Here is a 15,640-nt window from a genome sequence, read left to right on the forward strand (position 1 = left end):
AAAAAATGATGAAATACTTTAAAAAATGTTTAAGTGCAAGAACTGTACACTGAAAACAAGGAATTTTTGAAAAAAATATTTAAAGACCTAAATAAATGGAAAGACAGTATATGTTCATGGGCTGGGAGATTTAATATTGTTACAATGTCAATACAGCTGAAAGCAATCTAAAAACTTATTAAAATTCCTATCTAAATGCCAACTGAACTTTTTGCAGAAAAAGAATCTAATCCTAAATTCATGTGGAATTTCAAGGTCTTTTATAGCCAAAACAGTCTTGAAAAAAAAGAGAACAAAGTTCACCTCCTCTACTTACCATTCTCCACACAGCAGCCAAAGTTATTTCTATGAAACATATATCATATTACTATTTTACACAGAAGTCTCAATGCAGTACAATTTAATTCAGAACAAAACATGAATTTTATGTTTTTGTGTATAATGTCCTACATAGTCTGGTCATCCACTACCTCTACTACCTGATCTTTTATCACTCTTTCTGTTGTTTGCTTGACTCCAGCCACTAGACTCCTTGAAATCCCTTGAATATACTAAGCCTGCTCTTCAGGGCCATTGTACATAATGACTTCTTTGCCTGTAATGCTTTTTCTCAGCTTCAGGATTTGCTCTCTCACTTCATTTAGGTAGCTGCTCTAATGTCACCTTTTCAGAAAGGACTACCCTATCTACTCTCTCAAAAATAGCACTCCCAATTCCCATAACTTCCATTGGCTATCTGTTTCCTTTTCCCTGCTTTATTTTTTCTTCATCATTATCTCACATATATGAAAATATTTACTGTTTATTTATCCTCACAAAATTTAAGCTACATGAAAATGAGGGCTTTCTCCATTTGTTTATTGTTGTATCACCAATGCCCAGACCAGTACACAGCATATGGTAAGTGCTCAATAAATATTTTATGAATAAATGGATATTAGTAAATGAGGTGATACTTACATCTTCATACTTTGAAAAATATTAAAATAATACATCTGCCTCTTTCCCCATCTCCTTTCTTCTCCAACTCTTCCCCATTAATTTTCTTCTTCCTTATATAAGGATAATATAGCTATAAAGTGTATAGTTTAAAACTTTCCTTTAGGAATTGAAAGGATCTCCATATTACTGTCATTTATGATTCAAATTGAATGTCTAATATTTATTTTTGCCCACATTTGAAACATAAATGTGTATATTTTAATGATATGTATATACATACTTATATATGTATGAATATATACATACAGTTGGCCCTCTGTATCTACATGAGGTTCCACAATCATGGATCCAACCAACTGTGGATCAAAATATTTTTTAAAAATTCCAGAAAGTTCCAAAAAACAAAACTTGCAATTGCAGTGCACCGGCAGATATTTACATAGCATTTACATTGTATTACAACTACTTACACAGCATTTACATTGTATTAGGTATTATAAGTAATTTAGAGATGATTTAAAGTATACAGGAGGATGTGTCTAGGTTATACGCAAATACTTCACCATTTTATACGAGACTTGAGCATCCATGGACTTTGGTATCCTCAGGGAGTCCTGAAAGAATCCCCCACAGATACCAAGGGACAACTGTATATAAACAAAAACACACCCAGATATAAGTGTATTTCTATTTTCTCAGGTTATAAACTTGGGTACTATGGTAATGAAGCCATCTTCTCTGAATGAGCATTTTATGCTCATTCTTATTGGTTTAGAAAGGGAAATAAAGCAGGGAAATCGCTGCTCAGCGGTTCCAGGTGGCTTACTTAACTTGAATTAGCCATCTCACATGCCTCTGTTGATTAAAAGCAGCAAAAACATATGGGTAGCTTAAAAGTAAACATTTTCTCTAAGAGCCTCTCATTTACCATACCTGTAATCTCTCTTAGCTACATAATCAAAATTCACAGAACATTTTCTTACTTCGTAAACTTTTGTGTTATTTATTTATGATATTTGTATGACAATGGAGTGATATCCTTTCTCAGTGAGATGTCACTAATCCTAGAATATACATTAATGATATGAGATAGAATTCCATCCTGTATTCATATAAGCACTGACTGACCTCGCTTACTCAGCAATCATTAATCTTCCTCTGCTCCACTTTTATTTATTCATTTATTTTTAGGTATATGACTAGGAAATCTGGCCATCTCTCTCCAATTGCAATCATAAATTCCATAGTTGAAATTCTGAGAATCTGATTTTCCAATGGACATTTTAAGGCTTTTAAAAGATCAACTATGAATCAGTGCCGTGGCACAATTATGATATTCTAAAGGTCATTAGGAACTTTCTCCCATCAGCAGCTGTTCAATGTGGATCTGTTTGGTCTTCTCCTGGATGAGCTGTAGCCTTGCTCTTTAATATCAACCAGGCTCTTATTTTTAGAGAGGAGGCACTTTGAAACTGGCAGCCATTTAAAATCACTGATCAAAGTGTGCCATGGATTGTTTCCAACAAACCGCATCTGCATCTATGACAACTGGCTTCCAAAAGATATTTCCTAATGCAATAGCAAAATTGGCTGTGACACTGGTCACAGGCCAACTACCCTCAGCTTTGCTCCTGTGATGATGGTTTCTATCAAAGGCCATTGAGCAGTTTTCAATGGCACTTTGGCTTCTTCCATAACAAATGAAAGTGGAAGGTCATCTTCTATAAATAACTGCATCTATTTAAAAGTACCAAGCTAACTACTTTTCAAGCCAAGCAATCCTAATATATGCATGGTATATATCAAGTGGTTCTCTGAAGCTGAAAAGTGATTGAAGAGAAAAAATTACATATTTTCTGGAAATTGGTTTTCAAAATTAATGTGTTTGTATTTCAATTTACTGTAAGACCTATCTAGAAATCCACAAAGTTCTAAATTGTACTTCTATTGAAATCGGGTTCCCAGGTTATTGGTTTATTATTTTGACCAATGACCATTATTCCCATGATCAGTTGTCAGTGTCCATATCAGTATTATACATCAATTAACTTTTAGGAAGAACAAGTGAAAATCATGTATCAGTTTTCCAGAATGAGAAAAACAATCAAACAAAAATGACCCCCTAAATGTAAAGTCTCTAATAAGGAGAGTAAACAACCAGAGATTAAATTAAATATGTGGGAAAATGGAGGTCACTTATAGGCATATTCTACATGTCTGTTGATGCTTGACATATACTCAACAAAGTAAATACAAACAGGCATGTAGATACTCTATCACTCTGGAAAACAAATGATTAAGACATGTATTCTGTTTTTATATAGATTTAAAATGCATATTGATATATTTTGAGCTCCAAGATCTTTATAGACATAGTATGCAAGTAGTATTCTGCTGATGAGTCATCCTGATTTTCAAAGTGATGATTCATTCTAATAAAATTATTTGGAGAAGTCAATATATAAGGTAAAACCTGTAAATAATTTAATTTAACTCCAGCTTTCCTTTCAAGCTTCTAAGTACCCTGTCATATTTCATCAACTGAAATATTTATGTCAAAAGCTCTATGTTTCGAACATACGAATAAGAGAATAATGAAAAGATTTGGCCTTTAGTTTTTCATAGATGGAATGTTTCCCCTCAAAATTCATATTTTGAGTCCTTAACCCACAGTTTTTTGTACTTTGAGATGGGAATTTTGGGAGGTAATTAGGGTTAGATGAAATCATAAGTGTAGGGCTCTCATGATAGGATTAGTGTCCTTATAAGAAGAAACATCAAAGACCTAGCTTCCTCTCTCTTTCTCTCTGTCTCTCTCTTCTCCTTTCCTCTCCTCTCCTCTCCTCTCCTCTCACAATCCCTGTGCACACCCACACACCGAGGAAACAGCATGTGAGAACACAGGAAAAAGGTTGCCATCAGAAAGCCATGAAGAAGCCAGAAACTATGAGAACTAATAAATGAATTCAGTAAGGTTGCAGGATACAAGATTAATATATGGAAATCTTTTGTGCTTCTATAAACTAGTAATGAAATATCAGGAAGAGAAAGAAATCCCATTTATAATTGCATCCAAAAAAAAAAAAAACCCTCTAGGAATAAACTTAACCAAGGAGGTGAAAAACCTATATGCTGAAAACTATAAAACATTGATGAAGGAAATTGACGGTGATACAAAGAAATGGAAAGATATCCCATGCTCTTAGATTGGAAGAATTATTATTAATATGGCCATACTACCCAAGCAATCCACAGATTTGATGCATTCCCTATCAAAATACCCAGAACATTTTTCACAAGACTAGAACAAATAATTCTAAAATTTATTTGGAACCACAAAAGACCCTGAATGCCAAAACAGTCCTGAGAAAAAAGAACAAAGCTTGGGGTATAACCTTCCCAGACATTAGACTATACTACAAAGCTACAGTAATCAAAATACCGTGGTACTGGCACAAAAACAGACACACAGATCAATGGAACAGAATGAAGATCTCAGAAATAAACCCATATACCTAAAGTCAATTAATCTATGACAAAGTAGGCAACAATATACAATGGAGAAAAGACAGTCTCTTCAATAGCTGGTGCTTGGAAAACTGGACAGCCACGTGTAAAAGAATGAAATTAGAACACTCCCCACATGATATACAAAAATAAACTCAAAATGGTTTAAAGACCTAAATGTAAGGCCTGAAACCATAAAACTTCTAGAAGAAAACATAGGCAAGACACTCTTTGACATAAATCGCAGCAATAATTTCTTAATCTTCCAAGGCAAAAGAAATAAAAGCAAAAATAAATGAATGAGACCTAATTAAATGTAAAAGCTTTTGCACAGCAAAGGAAACCATCAACAAAATGGAAAGATAACTCACGGAATGGGAGAAAATATTTGCAGATAATGTGACTGGCAAAGGGTTAATCACTAAAATATACAAACAGCTCATGCAACTCAATATCAAAGGAAAAATCCTACCAGAAAATGGGCAGAAGACCTGAACAGACATTTTTCCAAAGACATACAGATGGCTAACAGTCATATGAATAGATGCTCAAAATTGCTAATTATTAGAGAAATACAAGTCAAAACCACAATGACATATCACCTTGCACCTGTCAGAATGGCTATTATCAAAAAGTTTACAAATAACAAATGTTGGCCAGGACATGGAGAAAAGGGAACCCTCAAACACTGTTGGTGGGATATAAATTGGTGGAGCCACTACGTTAAACATTACGGAGGTTCCTCAAAAAACTGAAAATAGAACTACCATATGATACAGCAATTCCACTCCTGGTTATATATCCAGAAAAAAAAGAAAACACTAATTGAAAAAGATACATGGACCCCAATGTTCATAGCAGCACTATTAACAATAGCCAAGACATGAAGGCAACCCAAGTGCCCATCAAGAGAAGAATGGATAAAGACGATGTGGTATGTATGTATATACATGTGTGTATGTTTGTGTGTGTGTGTGTATATATATATATATATATATATATATATATAAAATGGAATATTAGTCATAAAAAACAATGAAATAGTGTCATTTCCAGCAATGTGGATGGACCTAGAGAATACTATTCTCAGTGAAATAAGTCAGACAGAGAAGACAAATACTGTATGATTCTACTTATATGTGGAATCTAAAAAAGAAAACAAATGAATGTAGTTACAAAACAGAAACAGACTCACAGATATAGAAAACAAACTTGTGGTAACCATAGGGGAAGGTCGGGAGAGGGATAAATTAGGAGTATGGGATAAACAAATATAAACTACTATATATAAAACAGATAAGCAACAAGCATTTACTGTATAGTGTACAGGAAATTATACCCAATATCTTTTAATAACCTATAATGGAATATAATTGCAAAAATACTGAATCACTATGCTGTATACCTGAAATTAACACAATATCATAAAGCAACTATACTTCGATTTAAAAAAAAAAGCCAGAAATAAAGCTCTCATCAGGAACCAAATGGTCTGGCACCCATTTTGGGGCTTCCCAGCCTCCAGGACTGTGAGAAATAACTTTCCATGTTTAAACCATCCAGTATATGGTATTTTGTTAGGACAGTCTGAGCTATTACAGTTTTCTAAAAAGTATAGAGGAAGAAGTAAACCAGAACACCTTTTCACTTAACTGAGAAGTGAGAGTCCCTATTTTTTTGTCTCCACACTCTTCATGAGGCGTTTTTGCTTTGTTTTGTTTTAAATCAATGGTGAGTAACTCCTTAAAATGCTGTTCTAAGAAAAGCCACTAATACTATTTTATTATTTCATGAAAAACAATGTAGCTTGGTGTGGTAAGAACAAAAGTGACGCTTTAAAGATAAATATTGGCTAGAGCTATCTTTAAGAAGCAATGGAAGTAACTGATATTAATTGCTGTTTCAGATACTGCACCAACTACTTTATTATGTAATATATGTTTAATCTTTAAACCCTGAAGATGGTTATCTCCTTTTAGAGATGAGGAAACTAGAGTAGCTTGTAAAAGCATAGACCTAATATATGAGAATCTGGAATACAATTTATGTTATCCAAAGCCCTCTTTTCTTTCAACCAAGCCATATTACCTCTCAAACCATGCAGACTATTTTTTAGTGCTCAATCTATCATACCATTGAGAGATTCTGGGTGGCTTAATTCTTCATCTTCTCTGAAATGAACACTAGATTTAAGGTGTCTTGGGATACTACTTTTCAAGTTTCATTGTATTGATTCTCAGTGACCCTGAGTTTATATTGTCCGAGGATATTATGAATGCCATTTAATGTAGTAGTTAAGAATAAGGACTGATACAGACCTCCTGGGTTCAAATCTCAACTCTATCTCTATTTAAATAATATTTTATGCATCTTGGTTCACATCTGTTAAAAAAAACATGTAACAACAGTACATAACTCAGAAAACTTTTGTAAGAATTAAGGGAGGCAATATACCTAAAGTGTTTAGAAGAGTGCCTGTTGGCACACAGTAAGTATTGATAACATATAAAAACTAGTCATTGTCATTGTTATAAATGATGTAAAAGGTATTTCCTCTTCTTACGGAAAAAAAGAAGATGCCTGCATGATTTAGAAATAGATGGATTTAAATAATGAGTATTTTGATCTGAGATTCTTAGACTAGTTGGGGAAAACATAGTATTGGTAATATGAAGATTACATGCTCATGCAACTGAGCTCTTTATTGTTAATTTAGTTATTCCATGCAATAAAACAAGAGACTTTGTTTCACTATTTCCAGGATCTCAAACAGTGCCTACTATATGTATATTTGAATGAATTTTATCAAAATGTTTGTTTTTATTACATGTAGACAGTGTAGATTTGTACATGTGTGTCTGGGGAGGATAACTTGAAAATTGTTGAACATGTCTCATAAGACTTTGATTCCAAAACTGGCTCTGCTCTTTGCTTTGTGTCTGTTTTTAAGCAAGTGGTTTAACTTCTCTAAGCCTCAGTTTCCCTATATATGACAGAAATAATATCTATCTGTATTAACCATGCTTCTAGATTCTGTATTGGCTATTTGACATCGATTATTCCCAAGCTCTCCAAAAGTCCTTTGGGTCACAGGGCCAAAGTTCTTAATATCTTCATTGCAAGGTAGCTTTCACAGAGTGAGAAAGTCATTTTATAATTCCCCAGCCAGTGACCCTAACCTGCCTGTTTCCCCTTATTACCCATAAGGGACATCTCGACCTAGTCACATCCTGCCACCATAGTCATAAAGGCAGAATCCCAATTCCTCTGTCTGCTTACTGACTTCTTCATGTGATAGACTGTGTGGTCCTGCATGGCCTGCTGTGCCTCTCATTTCTGGGGGAACTGTTTTTAAAATCTTCTTTCAATGGAATTAACCTCTCTATGTGATCCTTCAGTCACTTTTACAAATTAAGATCCTAGTACAATACACTATCCTCTGTTGTAAACATATCCCAGGTGTGTATTTACAATTAAATGAGAACTGAAAGCACTTGATAAATGGTAAACAGCTTCGTAAACGTGTTGCTCATCAAACACCTGTTGAACTAATTCCCCAATCAAGAATGTATATTCCAATCTCTTTACTACAGAAAACAAAACTAATGACTTCTGAGAATTAACTCATTTTATATACAAAATTTGCTCAAACCTCTTCAAAGTTTGGTGATAGCAACACTTGACTACGGGTATTATAGTAGTAATTATTTTATTACATTTTTCAACACTCAGCTTACTGAAGTATGATTTACATATACTAAAGCTCACTCTTTTTAGATTTTGTTTTATGAACTTTGACAAGCACATATAATAATGTAACCTCTACCACAGTCAAGATTTAGAACCTTTTTTCACCACAAAATGTTCTCTCTGCTACTTTGTAGTCAGCCCTCTCCTCCATCCACAATCTCCATTTCCAGCCCTTGACCAGGACTGCTCTGCCTCAGGGGATAGAATTTCTGTATCCTGGGTCTCTTTTGGGAAGGTTTGTGTCTCTTTGGAATTCAGACCTCTTTGCCCTATTTGCCATGTCTGCCCTGTGACATCAATCTAAATGTCATTTTAGATTATCTGAATTTTCTCATTTTTATTGTGCTAGCAATACTCCTTCTGCCTTATACATCCCACATGTAAATCAAACTATGTTATCTTTTTGGACATACATTACCATGTTGGAAAGATGTACATGAAATAATTCTAATACATCATTTAATCTTCAGAAACTAACTCTAATCAACCAACCTTTTTCTTTTTTGTGGTTGTCCTATTTCTATCATGCCCTCCAAGTCCAAAGTTTCTTCCAACTTTGTTTACATATTGCACATATTTGTCTCTTTTTTCTTTTGTAGATTTGCGGACTTAAAATGTTTTTTGATGTTTAAATATACTGCATGAAAACAACAAATTTCCATAATGATTTCAAGTTTAAAAAGATGTATCAAAACTCTTTTAAAAGCCCATTTCGGCCTAGTGAGTATTCAGAAAAAGAGAAAAAAGAAAGGAGAGTAAAGAAAGAGAGAGAGAGATTGAGAGATTGTAGCCCAAGATACCTGTTCATAAGGTGGTATATTAAAGTTAATTTTTATAGCTGCCACATTTGCATGAGTTTAATCTATTTAGAAATTCATGAATTTTTTAATGCTTGTTTTAATGTCCATTTTCAAATTTGTAATGGACATGTCTTACTACTTAGAAGAATATTCGACTTTCTTTTTTTATAGTCAATTGAACCTGGCTTATAATTTAGAACAATATTTTACCATAAGAAAAGCACTAAGGAAATTTCCACATGAAATTACTGCTCCTCCAAAATGGAATTTATTATGAGCTCTTGTACATAAACTCCATTAATTTAAGTTGTGAAGAAAAATAAACTTAAAAAGGTGCTTCCTTCAGCAAATAATAGAATTCTTTGGCAAACAGACTACTTTCCTAACATATAGCCATGTGGTACTCTTTTATTCTAGAGAGTAGAATGTCTTTTATTCTCTCTTTATTCTCTGTTTATCTCTATCAGTAATCAAGGCTCTGATATCACATTCTAAACATAAATACTCTATTTTTTCTGAATATTTTTAGGGTTCATCACAGTCATCATGGGTATTAAGTGAGCACTCAAAATGCATTATAATTATATAATTCATGGATTTGATTTGTTGGTTTCCAGGTAGGCCAGAGTTAAAACAGAAATTTTTCACTGTTGTGGCCTCTCCCATTGCGGAGCACAGGCTCCGGACATGCAGGCTCAGCGGCCATGGCCCACGGGCCCAGCCGCTCCGGCATGTGGGATCTTCCCGAACTGGGGCACGAACCCGCGTCCCCTGCATGGGCAGGCGGACTCTCAACCACTGTGCCACCAGGGAAGCCCAAAACAGAAATTTTTGTAAGCTAATTTTAAACCACATAAAGTGAAAGAAAGAAATTTGTACTTTCTTCTGAAATCTGCTCTTCTGTAGAATAAAAATAAATAATAAATCCAAATGTTCCAATTATTTCCCCATTCTCTAGATGATTTTTAAAAATCATTACCTATCTTTATCAGCCTATCTTTAATTCACTGAATGTCCATCTTGAAATTTATTCAATATTTTTATCTTTAAGTATACATGGAATACAGAAAATATGTGTTTAGCTATAAAATATTAAATGTCAGTTAATTTATCATAGTGCTGTGGGACCATTCATTTAAAAGTGTTTATTTAAGTGTACCTCTATGGTTAGCTAACAGAGGTTACAATATAATTTGGATAAAATGGGCTCCTGGTATTAAATTCAGGGCTTGTAATTTAGCATGTGCTTGTGAACTGTAAACATGTTTTCTGGCTGAGACAACTGGACAAGTCACTTCTTCATTAAGCCTCAGCATTTTTAAATCTAAAGAAAGTTTGGGACTTGATTATCTCTTGACCAACTTTCTAGCCCTAACAGTCCTTAATCTAAGGACTTAATTAGGTGAGTTTATCTGTAAAATTAGGCATGACATTGATTTGCTGATTCTTTATTGCTATAGATACTTGATTTTAAGGGATGATGTGTGGTGAGAACAATTGCAAGAACTCTGCCTGCCACTCCTCAGTTTTATGAAAAACACAGAATTGAGGCTAGCAGCATTCCCTGAGGAAATAAAGAAGCTTGTATGACACTTTTCTGATTACTTCAGGCAAAGAAGATATTTCCTAACTCTGTAAGAGACACATGTTTACTTAGAACCAAAACCTTGCTTATAGGATATTTTTTCTTCAACATGGATTTAGACTGTGCTATTTCTGATGAAAAGAAAGAAAAAATGTTTTACCTTCAGAGATGTGCACGTTTAATAAGCCAAATAAAAAAAGAAATATCAGGCTAAGAATTTCCACTGCTTGAGATATTAAAAATAAAATTGTTAGTGAAGAATCTTAAAAAGAACTACTAATGCCCATCCAGCTGAAGCCATCTGAGGCTTCTGGGGTTACTCTTTGTTATCGTTTGAATGTTTGTGTCCCCCAAAATTCATATACTGAAATCCTAAAGCCCAATATGATGGTATTTGGAGATCGGGCCTTTGGGAGGTGATTAGGTCATGAGGGTGGACCCTCATAAATGGGATTTGTGCTCCGTAAAGGAGGACCCTCTGAGCTGACTAGCCCCTTCCACCATGTAAGGACACAATGACAGGTCTGGAACCTGGAAGAGGGCCCTCACCCAATCATTCTGGCACCTTGATCTCAGACTTTCAGCCTTCAGAATTATAAGCAATAAATTTCTGTTGTTTAAAGCCGCCCAGTCTGTGCTATTTTGTTATAGTAGCTGGAACAGAGTAAGACACAATTCAAACGTCAAACTGTAGGATTTGGTAAGGATCAGAGACAAACACTCTTTCTTGCCTCTGGAAAGGGGCAGAATTTTCTCAAGGACGGGGATAGTATTTCTGACTGAAATACTTGAATAAAAGAATGCTTTGAAGATATGAGTACAAAACTGAAAGGAGGAGAGCTACAGATGGAGTGGAGAAAGTATTCACGGGAAAAGCTTTCTTGGAGAAAACCTGAATTATTAGATACCTTCCCTTATGAACTTAAAGGGAAGTTAAAGTTAGTACTTTCATTTTTCCCCCCATCTCATCGTAATTTTGATATTAAATTTTCCTATCTTTATACTAAAGAAATTGAAACAAGTGCATTATCCTTGTATAGGCTGAAAGGTCATTGTAGCAGAAGAAAGAAGGCCTTTTGTGCCACATTCCATCTAAGCTCCAGCTGGACAGAGTAATTTCCCATAAAGTTGTCACTTAAAATTACAAGTGGTGATAGAATGTGTCAGTGGTGTTAGGTAACTCTGGATAATTCCAATTCTTAGGTGCATATAAGTGATAATTAAAGCAACATAAATTAAGGATTCTTCCTTAAGAATGGAAGGAGTAGCCTCTGAATTATTATGCATTATATTTGCTTGAGAATAGACACACTAAATGACCTTCATGATGACCAGAATTAGCAACTATAGTAAATTTCTGTCATTCTTGTTGAATGCTGACAAACTCCATATATTTGGGAATGTTCTACCTTATGATGCAGAATTTTCTCTTATTACAAAGTTTTTAAATGCTGGATATTCACTTTCCCAGATTCTCTTGCATCTAGGGTGCAGGGACATGACTTAATATTGACAAATTATATTCACTATTTCAGATTTTGAATGGGAAGCAATGGCCTAGAAGAAGCAGGACCCAGCAGAATTGATTGTGATGATGGTACAGTAGAGGCAGTAGATATACATCCAACGTCTACAGCCTGGAGTGGCATCGGTTCTACTGGTAGCATTAGTAGGTGTCAGTGACTGTAGCAAGCTGTGATGTCTCTGACCAGCAGCAATAACAATGTTATCTTTAGAAATGTAATACTGTGGCATTACCTGGAGCATATTTTCTGGCCACATAGACTCTAAGCCTGATTCTCCTGTCTTTCTGGAAATCCTTTGAGCTTTCAGATATCCTCAAATGACACTTTCTGCTTAAATTAATCAAAAGTGGTTTCTGTTGCTTGAACCTAAAAACCCCGATTGATATCATAATCAAGAGGTAGAAACTTCTGTTCTTAGTCCATACATACCGCATTGCTGATATCTAAAAGTCTTACTAAACAGTTATTTAAACATGACTGATAGTGAATTGAGCCCTATAATATAAATACTAATTGTAATTCTGCCTTTAACCAACGCTTGTAGTCTTTATTTATGAATTAACTACATGAATTGCATGTAAGATTACACATGATAAACTATAAGGAATGAAACCTATAATGTTTGTAAGCTTTTTGGCCTTGATTCTGTTAAGCCTCTTTAGATATTTCATAGTGAAACTTCTCAGTCAATATCTCTCTCAATCTTAGTCTCTCTCTCTCTCTCTCCCCTCCCTCTTATATTCCAGATTGTCAACTTTTATCACAAAAATATCAAGTAATTCTATACTCTTTCAAAAGAGTTATGCTAAATATGACTAGTTCTAGGGAGCAGGGCATATAAAGGAATAGAGAAAGCAAGCAAGAAAGAAAGAAAAAGAAAAGAAAGAGAGAGAGAAAAAGAAAGGAAGGAAGGAGGAAAGAAGGAAGCAAAAAAGGAGGGAGGGAGGGAGGAAGGAAGGGAGGAAGGAAGGAAGGAAGGGAGGAAGGAAGGAAGGAAGAAAAAAAATTTGTCTCTACAAAGCGAGAGAGAGGCATGGACATATATACACTAACAAACGTAAGGTAGATAGCTAGTGGGAAGCAGCCGCATAGCACAGGGATATCAGCTCGGTGCTTTGTGATCGCCTGGAAGGGTGGGATAGGGAGGGTGGGAGGGAGGGAGATGCAAGGGGGAAGAGATATGGGAACATATGTTTACGTATAATTGATTCACTTTGTTATAAAACAGAAACTAACACACCATTGTAAAGCAATTATACCCCAATAAAGATGTTAAAAAAAAATTTGTCTCTAGGTAAACTGTTGAAAATCAAGACAGTTTCTAACAAGGGCATACCTATGGAAACCTATCAAAAAGAGGTATAATTTCTAGAATCATAAAGTTTCTGTTATTCTTCCAGGAATTATCACTAAATTTCATTTCTTTAGTGATTTCAAAATCTTAAGAGATAGAATTCACAATAAAATTTACCATCCTTTAAATTAAGGAAATAAAAATCTTTATTCCTAAGACATTCTTCTCTATAGCCAAAGAAACAAAACAAAATTTAAAAAAACATAGCAAGTTATGTTAAAAATAGTAAGAAGATACTTGATTCATCAGGATTTGATGTTGTACACCTTTACCTTCACTTTGCCTTGGCCTTCAACTTTACCATCACAATCCAAGGTGTTTTAATACTGGTAGAGTATTTTTGCTTAAGCACAAACTTAATATTGCCAATTACATGGGTACAGAGAGGGTCTCTTCTTATGTCTTATTGCACCTTCTAAAAGGGGCATTCTCATTATTGTCAGTTCTTTTTTTTTTCTTTAAGATTTTTTCTTTTATGTGGACCATTTTTAAGGTCTTTATTCAATTTGTTACAATATTGCTTCTGTTTTATGTTTTGGTTCTCTGGTCACGAGGCATGTGGGATCTTAGCTCCCTGACCAGGGATTGAACCCACACCCCCTGCATTGGAAGGGGAAGTGTTAACCACTGGACCGCCTGAGAAGTCTCAATTCTGATTTAAAAAAAATAAAAGTTATACTTAGCTTTCTATCAATCAGTAGCACAGTTATGCTTTGGTAACATTTATTATTTGACTACAAACCCTGACCTAGATATTTTAATGAAGCAAAGAATATAACACAGAAAATCATCATGCATGTATGTACAATGATGAGGATATCAGCGGCTGCAAACGTACTTGTATCTCAGCTGTATGTACAATGATGAGGATATCAGCGGCTGCAAACGTACTTGTATCTCAGCTGTGATAAGAATAAGGATCATTCTTACCACAGAGAATGAGGATCATTCTCCCGCCATAGAAGTGCTGTGAGCTGCAGGCCATGGAAGATTCTCATTTCAAAAAAGGAAAACAAAAAAACTAGCTCTTCTAATAAGAGTTCTCCAAGGGGAGGAGTTATGGGCTTTGCACATTAAGCTACTCTAGGTACATGAGTACTCAGTGTACATGAGTAACACAAATCCCAATTCCACCATCAATTTATTTGGTTCTCTCTATAAGTCTCTTGAGTTGCTATCTCATTTTCTCATTTGTCAAATGGAGATAGCACAATCTACCATATCCAAGGGTTATTTCACGGGTAAATGATAATAGATGTTAAAATATTCTGAAATTATTGAAAGCATTATATAAATGTAAGACATTACTATTACTAGTATCAATGAAGGTTTGTACAGATGGGAAAACAATGCTAATATAATGCAATAAAATGAAGCTCCACCAACCCAGAACTACATGCTACAATCATATTCAGTTCATGAAAATTTAGAAACCTTCTGGCTTGGCTGTGGTAAAAAAAAAAATGTACTTTAACTATTATTGGTGAGTTTTGATTTATAGTTTTTTGTTTAGAAGTAGGAATTTGCTAAATGCAAGGCAACACAAATCTACATAGTTTGATCCACACATACACACATATCGTATGGCTAATTCTTAGCCTACTACTATATAAATATTTTACACTTGTGACTGTAAATTCATTCTATACCCTAAACCTTGGATTGTCCTCCTACATACTACCATCAGCTTATTTGAATCTTAACATTTATCATATACCAATATATTGCTTCTTTATGGGTTAGCTTTCCCAACAAACCATAAGATGTGTGATTATAGGGACTGTGCCTATCTTGCTTACCAATAAATCTTTATTGCATAGTACAGTATCTGAAATATAGAAGACACTAAATAAATTTTAATGGAATGATGAAAGAAACAAATTAGTGTTATAATGCCTTTCTGCTGAGTGATAAATCCCATGTTCCGTTTCAAATTAAAAGTTTAAAGAATTTTAGATACAAGGTTTGATTTTTTTAAAGTCATCAACTGCCTTGTAAAAAATGAGGAACTATGTAAATTTTTCCACATGATCAAACTTATAATGTTATAGTAGCATATATGACATTGATTATTGTGATTACTGATATAAATTATTGTGATTATAGAAACAATGAGATAGCAATTACACTTATCCTAATATATGTCTCATGAAAGTGATGAAATTATGGTAAACTA

This window comes from Stenella coeruleoalba (assembly GCF_951394435.1).
Source record: "Stenella coeruleoalba genome assembly, chromosome: X".
In the NCBI taxonomy this organism is placed as follows: domain Eukaryota; kingdom Metazoa; phylum Chordata; class Mammalia; order Artiodactyla; family Delphinidae; genus Stenella; species Stenella coeruleoalba.